Source organism: Globicephala melas, chromosome 1 (assembly GCF_963455315.2).
Source record: "Globicephala melas chromosome 1, mGloMel1.2, whole genome shotgun sequence".
NCBI classification, from domain to species: Eukaryota; Metazoa; Chordata; class Mammalia; order Artiodactyla; family Delphinidae; genus Globicephala; species Globicephala melas.
Window position 1 is genome coordinate 56,084,998 of NC_083314.1, and position 16,470 is coordinate 56,101,467.

At 38.1% G+C, this 16,470-nt stretch overlaps 1 protein-coding gene across 2 annotated transcripts in view; it reads left to right on the top strand.

The window, feature by feature from the left end:
* The window catches only part of TNFSF18 (TNF superfamily member 18), a 389,686-nt gene that overhangs the window by 94,646 nt on the left and 278,570 nt on the right, over window positions 1-16,470 (top strand). The window contains exons 8-10 of one of the 2 annotated variants that reach the window (XM_060296286.1): window positions 1,723-1,847; window positions 10,684-10,838; window positions 16,049-16,145. The exons of the other annotated variant lie outside the window; for it this stretch is intronic. The gene's annotated coding sequence lies outside the window, so the exon portion shown is untranslated. The remainder of the gene's footprint in view (window positions 1-1,722; window positions 1,848-10,683; window positions 10,839-16,048; window positions 16,146-16,470) is intronic. 2 annotated transcript variants of the gene reach the window in all.

Genomic DNA, 16,470 nt, shown 5'->3' on the forward strand with positions numbered 1-16,470 from the left:
AGACTTCACCGAAAAACTATTAGAACTAATAATAAATTCAGTAAAATTGTAGGATACAAAATCAATATACAAAAATCTGTTGCATTTCTATTCAGTAAAAATGAACTATCAGAAAGAGAAATTAAGAAAGCAATTCCATTTACAATTGCCTCAAAAAGATTAAAAAACTTAGGAATAGATTAACCAAGGTGAAAGATCTGTACATTGGAAAATATAAGACATTGATGAAAGAAATAAAAAAAACACAAATAAATGGAAAGATATTTCATGCTCATGGATTAGAAGAATTAATATTGTTAAAATATCCACAATACTCAAAGCAACCTATAGATTAAATTCAATCCCTATAAAAATTCCAATAGCATTTCCCACAGAAATAGAATTAACAACCCTAAAATTTGTATGGAACCACAAAAGACCCCAGATAGCCAAAGCAAGCTTGAGAAAGAAGAACAAAGCAGGAGACAACAAGCTTCCTAATTTCAAACTATATTACAAAGCTATGGTAATCCAAACAGTATGGTATTGGCATAAAGACAGACACAAAGATCACTGGAGCAAATAGAAAGCCCAGAAATAAATCCAGACATACATGTCAATTAATTTATGACAAAGGAGCCAAGAGCATACAATGGTGAAAGGATAGTCTCTTCAATAAATAAACAAACAAATATATATATAATGGAATATTACTCAGCCATAACAAGGAAGGAAGTCTTGCCATTTGTGACAACATGGATGGACCTTGAGGGCATTATTCTAAGTGAAGTAAATCAGAGAAAGACAAATATTGTATGGTCTCACTTATATGTGGAATAAAAAACCAACCCCCCCCAACACCCCTCAAACTCATAGATACAGAGAACAGATTGGTGGTTCCCAGATATGGGGTGGGGGGTGGGTAAAATGGGTGAAGGTGGTCAAAAGGTACAAACTTCTATTTATAAAATGAATAAGTTCTGGAGATGTTGTAGGGTAGGAGAGAGGAAAGAATGTCTTATACTCTTTTATCATACTTTATGGTGATATAATTAGTCTAATTTTGATACAATCCTGATTGATACCAACATAAAAGTAATATCATTTTAACTTCCTTAAAAAGTGTCTTTACTGGTTTTTAAAATTACAAAAGTAACTCACAGTTTAAAAAATTCCAATAATACAGAGGTAATATAACAAGGATAAATAAATAAAAGTCATTTCCCCCCCATCCGATTCCCCTAGAGGTAATCACCGTTCATTGTTTAATGTGAGATCTTTTCATGGTTTTTCTATGTATGTATATGCAAATAATATGTATACATATGTATGTGTATACAAATATATATGTGTGTATATACATTTATAAACACACCCTAGGATATATGTATTTATAAATCTACTTAAAAATTTTAAAATGTTAACAAAAAGGAGATGATAAAATACGTGCTTTTTCATATATTTCATTTCTCTGAACAATGTGGTATGAACATCTTTCCATATCAGTACATATGTATCTACTTCATTCTTCTTAGGTATAAAATATGGATCTAACATAATTAATCCCCTATATATGGACAATAAGGTTATTTTTATTATTATAAACAATGCTGCACTAAAATACAAGTATCTTTATACACATTTGTGCTTGTTTCTGGAGTCAGATTTCTAGAAGTTAGATTTCTGGATTAAAGGCTATGGACTTGAATATTTCTGTTATTTATTATCAAATTGTCCTTCCAGGGTGGTTGGCTTCCACATGGTTACAAACTCTTCCTGTGAATAGGACCAGACTGCAATATGTGATTGTTTTCAACAGGCTGGGAATGTGGTGCCTCAGAATTCCTTAAGCCTTTAGTCTTATTCAGGTAAGGGGAGGCTCAGTGATGTGTGGGCAAGGGCAGAGAGGCAGGGCTCATGCAGCAGAACTCTGCTTCTTCTCTACTGTCCTGAGCAATTCTGTTCTGGCCCAAATTTGCAGATCCACTCAGCATATCAAAAACTGCAGTTGACCAGACCCACCTATCTTAACAGTTTAACACTAGTTTTATTCAGGCATATTTTTGAGGGAATTTCACCTCCCATTTCCTCCTTTGCAAGAAATAAGTTATCAGTTATTCAGTAATCCCTGAGATGAATTCTAATACACATAATTTCCTGCATCTCCTTATATTTCCAGGATTGTTGTCCTGCAGTCATCCTGGCTAGCCCATTTGTCTTCTTTGTCCATTGACCATCACAGCAACCTGTGTGAAAAGCTTCCTTTGTCCTATCAGCAATGTCAAGTGTTGGCATGTGTTGTCTCTCAGTTTTCCTTGCAGGCTTGTTCTTGTTCATGTGATGACTTTAATAATTTTTGTGGTATTACTTCCCCCTCACCCCCTAATTTCTCATAAGTGGGTTTGTGGCCCGCCCAGTGAGTCCTGCTCTGAAGTTTCTTTTCTACAAGCCGTGCGTCAGTCTTCTTGTTTAAATTCTTTCCTAGTTCTTTGGATGTCTTCCTGTTTCTGTCACCTGCAGTACCATAGCTAGATCTGCTATCCATCTTTAGGGATCCAGCAATAAAAACCAAAGAAACAGGCTAGTTGGACCTTCACTGCTGGGCTCAGGATTTCTACCTCTCTTTCGTAAATATAGATCAAACATGGTAGGTAGAAGTAACCATATTCTTTTTGAAGGGAATCTTTGATCTTCAAAATTGTTGTATTTTATCGCTGTATTGAGCCATTGCAGCCCACATATAGTGGGAGGAAATGTTTAAGTTTTAAGCACTTGAAAGGCTTTTCTGCCAGAGTTAGCAGCGACTTGTCAGGCAAACAACATCTGAGGAGCAGATTTGATCTTGACAACCCTCATATGATAGGGCACAGGCTTTGAAATGAGAAACCAGGAAAGACTTTAGCGAGAAGGTGTCTATTTCATGGCCTTATGGGTCTTTACCTGTCAATAGGTAATTTTTTAAAAAGCCTCCAAACAAAGGATATAGACATATAGATCTTTCATAGGGTGGAATCAGAACTGAATCTGTGTTATCAGCCAGGCTAGTCAGACTAGGGAGAGGCCAAGGTTAGTGGCTGGTAGTATGGCTGCTACCTGTGTTCTCATCATAGCCAGGGTGCATGGTATAAGTGAATCACTGACCCTGTGGTTAATGGTCTGACCAATGTCCTTAGATCAATAAGCTTCCCATCCAGTGTGCTATGGATAATGGTGTGCAGAGAATGAGTTATAAGAATGCCAAGATGTTGACCTGATAGGACCTGGAGCATCAGGAGCACCTGGGCTGCTCACCTCTGGCTTCAAGTAATTTCTCTCATTTAAGTGTATGTTACAAATAGCATAATTTTCTCTGTGTTCCCTGAAGTGGAAAGATTGGAAACATTACCATGGCCTTGGTAAACCTGTCCTTGAAGTCTAGTGGTTAATGAAAGTATGGGATTGAGGATGGATAGAAATGCAGCATAAGAAGAAAACATGAAGTAAAATGAGCTCAGAGTAGTGCACTACACTAATGTGAAAAGAGTAAGGAGAGAAAGAGGAATGCCATTGGATGGTTGGATGAGAGCAGATACAGTGATTTGTTGTTGTTGTTCTGGCAACGGAGAAAAAGAAAGTCCTTGAATTTTCCTTAAAGAAAAAATAACTCCTAGACTCTGAATGACATTTGTGTTTGCATCCATTCCACTAGACTGTGGACTTCTTGAGAACAGGTTCGGTGTTTTAAGTCTTTTTATCCCAAACACCTAACACAGTGTCTAATAAATAAATATTTGTTGAGACTCCAGGAAGGCTCATGCCAAGGAGTACTTCCCAGAACTTCTGCTGCCAGTGTCCTTGTCCTCAGAGTGAGACACAGCCACCCCCCCCCACCTCTGCAGGAGACCCTTCAATACTAGTAGACATTTTACATGTCCTGGAACACAGGATTGCAGCACTTGAAGGCTCTGATCTTCTCATCCTACCAGAGGAGAGACCAAGGCACAGCAGGGATGGAGGCATGGTACAAGGGACCTTATGAAAATGATGCCCAATATTGAGAGGGCAGACAGCAGAAGCAAGAAGAACTACAGTCCTGCAGCCCGTGGAACAAAAACCACATTCATAGAAAGATAGACAAGATGAAAAGGCAGAGGGCTATGTACCAGATGAAGGAACAAGATAAAACCACAGAAAAACAACTAAATGAAGTGGAGATAGGCAAACTTCCAGAAAAACAATTCAGAATAATGATAGTGAAGATGATCCAGGACCTCGGAAAAAGAATGGAGGCAAAGATCGAGAAGATGCAAGAAATGTTTAACAAAGACCTATAAGAATTAAAGAACAAACACCTATAAGATTTAAAGAACAGACACCTATAAGAATTAAAGAACAAACAGAGATGAATGATACTGAAATGAAAAATACACTAGAAGGAATCAATAGCAGAATAACTGAGGCAGAAGAATGGATAACTGACCTAGAAGACAGAATGGTGGAATTCACTGCTGCAGAACAGAATAAAGAAAAAAGAATGAAAAGAAATGAAGACAGCCTAAGAGACCTCTGGGACAACGTTAAATGCAACAAATTTCACATTATAGGGGTCCCAGAAGGAGAAGAGAGAGAGAAAGGACCCGAGAAAATATTTGAAGAGATTACAATTGAAACTTCCCTAACATGGGAAAGGAAATAGCCACCCAAGTCCAGGAAGCGCAGCGAGTCCCATACAGGATAAACCCAAGGAGAAACACACCGAGACACATAGTAATCAAATTGGCAAAAATTAAAGACAAAGAAAAATTATGGAAAGCAGCAAGAGAAAAACGACAAATAACATACAAGTGAACTCCCATAAGGTTAACAGCTGATTTCTCAGCAGAAATTCTACAAGCCAGAAGGGAGTGGCATGATATACTTAAAGTGATGAAAGAGAAAAACCTACAACCAAGATTACTCTACCCGGCAAGGATCTCATTCAGATTCGACGGAGAAATCAAAAGCTTTACAGACAAGCAAAAGCTAAGAGAACTCAGCACCACCAAACCAGTTCTACAACAAATGCTAAAGGAACTTCTCTAAGTGGGAAACACAAGAGAGGAAAAGGAGCTACAAAAACAAAGTCAAAACGATTAAGAAAATGGTCATACGAACATACATATCGATAATTACCTTAAACACGAATATTAAATGCTCCAACCAAAAGACACAGGCTTGCTGAATGGATACAAAAACAAGGCCCATATATATGCTGTCTACAAGAGACCGACTTCAGACCTAGGGATACATACAGACTGAAAGTGAGGGGATGGAAAAAGATATTCCATGCAAATGGAAATCAAAAGGAAACTGGAGTAGCAATACTCATATCAGATAAAATAGACATTAAAATAAAGAATGTTACAAGAGACAAAGAAGGACACTACATAATGATCAAGGGATCAATCCAAGAAGATATAACGATTATAAATATATATGCACCCAACATAGGAGCACCTCAATACATAAGGCAACTGCTAACAGCTATAAAAGAGGAAATTGACAGTGACACAATAATAGTGGGGGACTTTAACACCTCACTTACATAAATGGACAGATCATCCAAACAGAAAATTAATAAGGAAACAGAAGCTTTAAATGACACAGTAGATCAGATAGATATAATTGATATTTATAGGACATTCCATCCAAAAACAGCAGATTACACTTTCTTCCCAAGTGCGCATGGAACATTCTCCAGGATAGATCACATCTTGGGTCATAAATCAAGCCTTGGTAAATTTAAGAACATTGAAATCACATCAAGCATCTTTTCTGACCACAATGCTATGAGATTAGAAATGAATTACAGGGAAAAAAACACAAACACATGGAGGCTAAACAATACATTACTAAATAACCAAGCGATCACTGAAGAAATCAAAGAGGAAATCAAAAAATACCTAGAGACAAATGACAATGAAAACACGACAATCCAAAACCTATGGGATGCAGCAAAAGCAGTTCTAAGAGGGAAGTTTATAGCTATACAAGCCTACCTCAAGAAACAAGAAAAATCTCAAATAAACAATCTAACCTTACACCTAAAGGAACTAGAGAAAGAAGAACAAACAAAACCCAAAGTTAGCAGAAGGAACGAAATCATAAAGATCAGAGCAGAAATAAATGAAATAGAAACAAAGAAAACAATAGCAAAGATCAATAAAACTAAAAGCTAGTTCTTTGAGAAGATAAACAAAATTGATAAACCATTAGCCAGACTCATCAAGAAAAAGAGGGAGAGGACTCAAATCAATAAAATTAGGAATGAAAAAGGAGAAGTTACAACAGACACCGCAGAAATACAAAGCATCCTAAGAGACTACTACAAGCAACTCTATGCCTATAAAAAGGACAACCTGGAAGAAATGGACAAATTCTTAGAAAGGTATAACCTTCCAAGACTGAACCAGGAAGAAATAGAAAATATGAACAGACCAATCACAAGCAATGAAATTGAAACTGTGATTAAAAATCTTCCAACAAAAAAATGTCCAGGACCAGATGGCTTCACAGGTGAATTCTATCAAACATTTAGAGAAGAGCTAACACCCATCCTTCTCAAACTGTTCCAAAAAATTGTGGAGGGAGGAACACTCCCAAACTCATTCTGTGAGGCCACCATCACCCTGATACCAATACCAGAAAAAGATACTACAAAAAAAAAATTACCAATATCACTGATGAATATAGATGCAATAATCCTCAACAAAATACTAGCAAACAGAATCCAACAACACATTAAAAGGATCATACACCATGACCAAGTGGGATTTATCCCAGGGATGCAAGGGATCTTCAATATACGCAAATCAATCAATGTGATACACCATATTAACAAACTGAAGAATAAAGACCATATGATCATCTCGATAGATGCAGAAAAAGCTTTTTACAAAATTCAACACCCATTTATGATAAAAACTCTCCAGAAAGTGGGCATAGTGGGAAACTGCCTCAGCATAATAAAGGCCATATATGACCAACCCACAGCAAACATCATTCTCAATGGTGAAAAACTGAAAGCATTTCCTCTAAGATCAGGAACAAGACAAGGATGTCCACTCTCACCACTGTTATTCAACGTAGCTTTGGAATTCCTAGCCACGGCAATCAGAGAAGAAAAAGAAATAAAAGGAATACAAATTGGAAAGGAAGAAGTAAAACTGTCACTGTTTGCAGATGACATGATACTATACATAGAGAATCCTAAAGATGCCACCAGAAAACTACTAGAGCTAATCAAGGAATTTGGTAACGTTGCAGGATACAAAATTAATGCACAGAAATCTCTTGCATTCCTATACACCAATGATGAAAAATCTGAAAGAGAAATTAAGGAAACACTCCCATTTACCACTGCAACAAAAAGAATAAAATACCTAGGAATAAACCTACCTAGGGACACAAAAGACCTGTATGCAGAAACCTATAAGACACTGATGAAAGAAATTAAAGATGATACCAACAGATGGTGAGATATACCATCTTCTTGGATTGGAAGAATCAATATTGTGAAAATGACTATACTACCCAAATCAATCTACAGATTCAATGCAATCCCAATCAAATTGCCAATGGCATTTTTTACAGAACTAGAACAAAAAATCTTAAAATTTGTATAGAGACAAAAAAGACCCCGAACAGCCAAAGCAGTCTTGAGGGAAAAAAACAGAGCTGGAGGAATCAGACTCCCTGACTTCAGACTATACTACAAAGCTACAGTAATCAAGACAATATGGTACTGGCACAAAAACAGAAACGTAGATGAATGGAACAAGATAGAAAGTCCAGAGATAAACCCACGCACCTATGGTCAACTAATCTATGACAAAGGAGGCAAGGATATATAATGGAGAAAAGACAGTCTCTTCAATAAGTGTTGTGGGGAAAATTGTACAGCTACATGTAAAAGAATGAAATTAGAACACTCCCTAACACCATACACAAAAATAAACTCAAAGTGGATGAGAGACCTAAATGTAAGACCGGGCACTATAGAACTCTCAGAGGAAAACATAGGAAGAACACTCTTTGACATAAATCACAGCAAGATCTTTTTTGATCTACCTCCTAGAGTAATGGAAATAAAAAAAAAATAAACAAATGGGACCTAATGAAACTTCAAAGCTTTTGCACAGCAAAGGAAACAATAAACAAGACAAAAAGACAACCATCAAAATGGGAGAAAATATTTGCAAATGAATCAGCGGACAAAGGATTAATCTCCAATATATATAAACAGCTCATGCAGCTCAATATTAAAAGAACAAACAACCCAATCCAAAAATGGACAGAAGACCTAAATAGACATTTCTCCAAAGAAGACATACAGATGGCCAAGAAGCACATGAAAAGCTGCTCAACATCACTAATTATTAGAGAAATGCAAATCAAAACTACAATGAGGTATCACCTCACACCAGTTAGAATGGGCATCATCAGAAAATCTACAAACAACAAAAGCTGGAGAGGGTGTGGAGAAAAGGGATCCCTCTTGCACCGTTGGTGGGAATGTAAAATTGATACAGCCACTATGGAGAACAGTATGGAGGTTCCTTAAAAAACTAAAAATAGAACTACCATATGAGCCAGCAGTCCCACTGCTGGGCACATACCCAGAGAAAACCATAATTCAAAAAGACTCATGCACCCCAATGTTCATTGCAGCACTATTTACAATAGCCAGGTCATGGAAGCAACCTAAATGCCCATTGAGAGACGAATGGATAAAGAAGTTGTGGTACATATATACAATGGAATATTACTCAGCCAAAAAAGGAATGAAACTGGGTCATTTGTAGAGACGTGGATGCATCTAGAGACTGTCATACAGAGTGAAGTAAGTCAGAAAGAGAAAAACAAATATTGTATATTAACACATATATTTGGAACCTAGAAAATGGTACAGATGAACCAGTTTGCAGAGCAGAAGTTGAGACACAGATGTAGAGAACAAACGTATGGACACCAAGGGGGGAAAGCAGTGGGGGGTTGGGGGGGTGTTGTGATGAATTGGGAGATTGGGATTGACATGTATACACTGATGTGTATAAGATGGATGACTAATAAGAACCTACTGTATAAAAAAATAAATTAAATTCAAAAAAAATTTGGTCTAAATGATCAGGCACTAACTAATTGTGAAAGAAGAAATTATTTTAACTCAACAAACGTTTTGGAGCCACTTATTATTACATACTAGGCTCTGGGCAATCAGATGAGTTAGAAATGCCATGGTCTTTAAGGAGTTCAGTTTAGAAGAGGAGACAGACATATACTACATTGTTACAGGTGGCTTACAGAGACTAAAAAAGAGAAAATTAAATACCAAAAAGGCAATGATCAATTTTATCCTGGGGAGTGGTTAGGAAACCAGAGGTGTTGCTTTAATTGGGTTTATTTTTTAAAATTCATTGAAGTATAATATATACATAGTATACATGTATATAAATGTACAGCTTAATGAGTTTTGGCAAATTGAACACACCATGTAATCCAGTATCCCAGAAACATCCCTCATTTTCCCTTCTAGCCACTAACCCCTCAAATTAACACCTATTTGACTTCAAAGAGCTTAGAGTATTTATGCCTACAACTAGTGCTTCAAATAACAGGAATCATACATGTGCTCTTTTGTGTATCTGGTTTCTTTAACCGAATATTACATCTGTGAGATTCATCTGTATTTTGGGGTATAGATGAGGATCATTCAGTCTCCTTGTTGTATAATATCCCATGATGAATATTAATTATTTATCAATATATTCAACCTTAGTAGATCCTTCAAACAGTTTTCCAAAGTGGTTGTACTAATTTATACTCCCAACAGTAGATGAGAGTTTTGGTTGCTCTACTTCCTTGCAAACACTTGATATTTTTTGTCTTTTCATTTCAGCCATTCTGGTGGCCAATCATGTGGTAGTTTAGCAGATTTTGAAAGATGTACTGTGTGTCATCAGGCAAATTGGCTGGTGGAGGGGGGGACACTGGGGAGGATCAGAAAGGGTGCTCAAAAAAGGAGGACCAGTGGGAGTCCTCAGATGTGAATTCTGTGAGCCTGGTGAGTTGCAGGTAAATCATATACACAAAAAAATATGTCTCCAAACTATTGTTTGTAGTAGAAATTTATAGTAAAGTTTGGAGTTAAAATGGACTTTATATCAATACAGTTTGCCATCAGCTGATGAGTCAAGCAGTTATAAGCTTGCAACCCTGAAAGGAATAAACAAATGGCATCTCAAATCAGACACTCTGTGACATTAGTGGCTTGTATATAAGTACAGGTTAAAAAAATTATGAAAATAATAATAAAGTGATGCTCCAATAGGTACTCACCTACAGGATGTCTTTGCCTAGGGAAATAAGGAATGCATGTCCTACACAGTACCTCCAGAGTGCTCCTGGCATCTACCACACTGCTTGGTAATGTGGCTGTGTTTTCCAGTTGCCAATCACGTGAATAATTGTTTCTATCATCTTTAGTAACAGAACACCCAGCTTTATTTTGGGGGGAGGTGTTGTCAATATGCCTGGTTAAAGACTATATTTCCCAGTTTCCTTGCAACTAAGTTCTGGCCTAATGAAATTTAAGTGTAAATATTGTATGCCACTGGGGGGCACTATCCTTGCCAGGGAGAAGATATACCCTTCTTTGCCCACCCTTTTTCCTTTTGGCTTGCATAGGGATGTGATAACAGGAGCTTGAGCAGCCATTTTGGACCAAAAAGTGGAAGCCACATGCTGAGGATGGCAAAATGAACCCAAATGCCTTACTTGATAAAGCCACCATACCAGCTCTGGACTGCCTACCTCTGGATTTCTTTTTCTACGAGAGAGAAGTAAACCTCCATCTTGTTAAAGCAGTGTTATTTTGTGCTCTCTCTCTCTTTCTCTCTCTCCCCCTTTCTCTCCCTCTCTTTGGTTATATGTAGCCCAGTATAATATTAACTAATAACTGTGTATTAGGAAGAGGAAAGCTCTGCTGGGAAACCAGTGTTTCCAAGTGAAAAAGAAAGGACATGAGCTTTTAAGTAAATGCACTGCCTGTAGTTCTCTATAATACTATAAGTGTGGGGTTTGTGTGGGATCTGATACACTGCAAATAAGCCCTTGTAGAATTGAATTGAATTGTTGCCCAAACCAATATAAAAAGATCATTGTATTAGTTTCCTATTGCTGCTGTAACAAATTACCACAAATTTAGTGGCTTAAAACAACTTTATTATCTTACGGGCATAAGTCTAAAATCCGTTTGGGCTAAAATCAAGGTGTTAGCAGGCTTGTGTTTCTTCTGGAAGCTCTAGGGGAGAATGTATATCCTTGTCCTTTTATAGGTTCAAGAAGCTGCCTACATTCTTTGGCTCATGGCCACACATCACTCCAACCTTGGCTTCGATCATCACACAGCCATCTGCCTCCCTTTTATGAAGACCCTTGTGATTATGTTGAGCCCACCTGGATAATCCAGGGTAATCTTCTCATTTCAAGTTCCTTAACTTAATCATCTGTTAAGTAACATATTCACAGATTCTAGGGATTAGGACATGCCCATCTTTTGGGGGGCCGTTATTCGGCCTACCATAGTCATGTTATAGCCTCACCTTATCTATAGTGTGAGTTCTTCTCATTTATAGGGGTCAGGTGCTAGGAGGAATGGTGTGATGGAAGGAATATGGTTTGGAGTTAGCACACCTAAGAGTCCCAGAGCTGCTTCTAAGTAGCTGTGAAGCCTTGGACAAGTCATTTAAACTCTCTTGGCTCTCATTTTTTAGTGAAATGAGGGTATTGGACTGGATCAGGGAGGCAAATACCTGGTAGGCATACTGTCAACCCTTCCTCCTATACCTATAACAGAGATAACTACTTGTTCAATGCCCTTTCTCTTGTGAACTTGTTCCCAGCCTTCTAAACAGCTACTGCCAGGTGGCCAAAACTGAGAAAAAATGTATTTTCTCTCCCTGAACAAGATCATCTCTAAGGCCTGTGACCTAAACTGTTAAAACACATACACAGCTAAAACTTAAGTAGCCTCATCATGGATCATTGAGTGCTCAAATTCCACTGATTCCCTTTCTTTGCAAAATATTTTCTCCCCCAGATTTTCCCTAGATCAATTAACTTGGCAAATCAGTATTTCTTATCTCCCTATTTTTCCTCTGAAGAGAGCAGTTAGGAACCAAAAGAGAAATAAAGGTTTGAAAGGTCTCCTACCTGTCTTATCAATCAGGTATAAATGCGAGTTGCCCGTACAGAAACCCTGCCCTGCCATCACACCTAAGACCCCATGTGCTACCAGACTGTGCTTTAGCTTGAACTTGTAATTTATACTTACACTTCTACTTACACCTGTACCTATACCTACATTTACACTTATACGTAAAAGCTCATGTCATTTCTTGATGGAGCTTGTCTCTCTCTTATATATAGAGAACACAACAACAAATTATACTTTTACTGCCAGACCCCAAAGCTAGAAAGAACTCATTCAAAAAGCAGTTTTGACCAGACATGACCAGACATGTGAAGCATCTCGCTGAGGGTAGGTGCAAAACATTAAAGTCATATAGCTTAGATCATGGAAAAAACTGCGAGACAGGATGTAAACTCACTTCTGTTGGAAGGAGCGTAATGTAAAAAAAGAAAAGCAACACACAGCTAGAGTTAAGTTGCTCACAAGGAGCAAAGTCAGGTCGCAGACAAACCTCAGAAGTGTCAAATGATCAAACTGTCTATAATATGTGGTTTCTGTCATACATTATGAAAAATGAAAGGGTAATTTTCTGTTAAGACGATTGTCTCTTATCAGATTCTGCGCAGACTTACTAAAGCCTGACTCTTTCAACTCTTTTTAGTTTGTAAGGTTTTCCAAAGAAAAGACAGTCTTTCTGTTTATTCTAAAAGCCCTCCTCATCAAAGTAGAAACTTAGATTGCTTCATTTTGTAACCACGGATCAGAGAAGATGCCTCTTCTGAGATGTGAGTTCTGCACTGGAAATTCTTGGTAGAGGTGCAGAGGTGTGCTGCTTTGGAGTGGGCTGCCTTCCCTGAAAGCTAAAGCATCCCTCTCCATAATTAGGTATTTGCCATCCCATAAGCTTGTTTTATTATCCTTACAAAACTTACTGGTATCTGAAATTATTTTGTTTACCTTGGGAGTGGCAACCCATGTGTGATGAGTGGGAGTGCTGATCTAAGTTGCAGGCTTGTTTTCTTTGGCCAGCATAGTGATATCAATTTTGAATCTGAAAGTCTTTAGGCATGCAGAACTCTTCAGCTCAATATAATAATCACCACTCCCTATAGTCTCAAACATAGCTTCTTCACATATTTTAGTTCTCTACCTGGTGCAGTGAGGCATTGGAATGTGGGAACTGTGGCTTCCATATAGCAGGTCTGCTGAGAGACCTATAATATCATGGAGTGGGGACCTCGTCTGTACCCGTGTGTATAATGGTAAGCATTCACTGGGGTACAAACTGAGAGGTTTTATTTCTGGCTCCTTCTAACTTGTTTTGGGTCAAAGAGAGGACATTTTACCCTTTTCACTATTTTCGCTTTCTCATCTGTAGGAAGGTTAGTGGTGCAACAGGAATTGAAAGGAAAATGGGTAGAGGCCCTGTTAAGATTTTTTTTTTTTTTTCGAGAATCAGTACGCTTCAGATGATGAGGAATGCCTTCTAGGCAGGCTTTTTCAGAGAACTGAACTGCCTTCTTAGATGGGGAACAAAAGTTTACAAGTCTTATTCTTGTAATACCCATCTCTGTGAGAGATGAGGTAAAGAAGAGCCAGGCAGCATGGTAGGAAGAATAATGCTCCCCCCTGCCTCCAAAGATGGCCACGTCCTAATCCCTAAAACCTGAGAATTTGTTACCTCATGTGGCAATAGGAACTTTGCAGATGTGATTAAGTTAGGGTCTTCGACATAGGGGAGATTATCCTGCATTATCCATCCAAGAGGGCCCAATATAGCCACAAGCCTTGTTATAAGGAAAAGGGGGAGGTAGGAGAGTCAGAGTCAGAACAGGCTATGTGATGATAAAAGCAGAGGTCACAGTAATGCCATTGCTGAAACAGGGCCATGAGCCAAGGAAGGTGGGAGGCTGTGAGAAGTTGGAAAAGGCAAGGAACATGCTCTCCTCTAGAGCATCTGGAAGGAATGCAACCCTCCCTCCCCCTGAATTTTTGCCCAGTGAGACCCATGTCACCCTTCTGACCTTCAGAACTGTAAGACAATAAATTCATGCTGCTCTAAGAAACTAAGTTTGTGGTAATTTTTTATAGCAGCTTAGGAAATGAATACAGTGAATCAATATTTATTGAGCATCTATTGTGAGCCAGGAACTGTGCTATGTTCTCAAAATAAAAGATAGACATGGTCCTTAAACATACTTTATTAGGGAAGGAAAACATTAAACAAATGCTTATAAATAATAGTTGAACAATTAGAAGTGTGAGAAATGCTGCAACAGAGAAATTCAGTGCTATGAGACCATAAAACAAAGACAAACATGACCTTGACTGGGGTGGGTCAAAAGGGATACTTAGGCTGAGATTCAAATGCTGAATAGTAATTAGCTATGAGAAGAGATGAAGCAAGAGTCCAGGCAGAGGGGCCGGAATGGTGAAGGCCCAGAGTGTACATGGTTGTGTTCAAGGAGAAGGAAAACCCAGCGTAACTGGTATGCTCAGGATGTGGGGAAGATAGGTAGGAGATGAAGCTGGGAAGGTAGGCAGGTCCAGATAACACAGGGCTTTGATGAGCACATTAAGCTCATGTTGAGATTTTGGACTTTGTTTTTCAAAACCATAGGAAGCGCCTAGATTGTGTGTTTTTCCAATGGGCTAACTGGACATCAGAACTGGATTTTCTAGGTTGACACATTTAATTGCCAGCGTGAGACCCTCCAGCATATTTTTTCTCTGTTGTGTCTACCAGGGTGGCTGCAAGTGTTAAATGTTGCAACTAGAGGATAGTGAAGGCATCAAGAATCTGAATTGCTGTGCTGCTGGATGGAGGAGTTTCTTCGAAGTCCCCTGGATCTGCAGCAAACTTTGAGTTAGAAATAAGCCTCTGTTGTGTTAAGCTCTTGATGTTTTGGTGTTGTTACTGCACAGCCTAGTGTTTCTTGATTAATTCAGTCATTTAACACAGTGACTCCTTGATCATCAGAGTGAACCTGGGGAACAGGTGAAACAGAGACTTCTGGATACTCACCCACCCTGTTCTGATGTAGGCCTTAGATAGAGCCAGGAAATTTATTGGTATGTTTCATAGTAGAAACTACTGATTCTGCTAGTCTGTCTTTAGCTAGGATGACCAGAACTGGGCATGTGGGTTGAATTGTGCTGACCTACCTTATGGGCGGCAAACATTATTCAAAATAAGAAAGAAAACATTTTAATATCAGTTGTTATCTTGGGGATCCTGGGACATTTTTTGAGATAAGAGTATATTTAGGAATGTCAGAGAAACCAAATGTATTAGTTTGCTACAGCTGCTATAACAAAGTACCACAGACTGGGTGGCTTACACAACAGAATTTTATTTTCTCATTGTTCTGGAGGCCGGTTGTCTGAGATCAAGGTGTTAATTTCCTCTAGACCTCTCCTTGGCTTATGGATGGCATTTTCTCCTTGTGTCTTCACATGATCTTCCTGTGTGTATCTGTGTCCTAATCTCTTCTTATACAGATGACAGTCATATTGGATTAGAACCCATCCTAATAACCTCATTTTGCCTCTTTAAAGACCCTACCTTCAAATAGAGTTAAATTCCAAGGTACTGGGGGTTAGGACTTCAACATGTGAACTTGGGGAGACATAATTCAACCCCTAACACTAGACTTTAAGGAAATGCCCTTATTTTATGCAGCCTGCAAAGAGAGTAACTTAACTCAGAGATGGAGGTATTTCTAATTAAGAGAGGAGCTACATGATTTATGTGGTGATGAGTCTGATTCACACAATTCACTTACAACTTAAGTAAACAGATGCCATTTTCTACAATAAATATATTTTGCATAGTGAATGTACTATATATGCTTCTAGGTTGAATATTACATTCCAAGGAAAGTTTGCACAGGAACTTTGAAATTCAATGTTGAATGCATATCCCAGAAGGAGTGGCAGTCTCTTGAAAATCTTGGTAAGTATCTTGCTTTTTCTTAGCAAGTATAGCAATAGGTGTAGCTGTTTTACATTTAAATGCTTGCATGCATGCATATATTTATATTTTTAATTTAAATTTTAAGAAGAGCTTTTGCCCATTTGTCTGTTCTCATAGTTTCTTATGCTCCAGAGGATCTGGAATATAAATATTTTTCCTTGAAACTCTCACTTATCTTACTGAGGAGGGAATAACCAGTCCAGTCTTGAAAGATTTTAAGCATTATGCCCAAAGTTTACAACTGTGACCTATAGTGTCTTTCAAGTTTAGCCAGGGTATCTTCAGAATATGAGAAAAGTGAGAC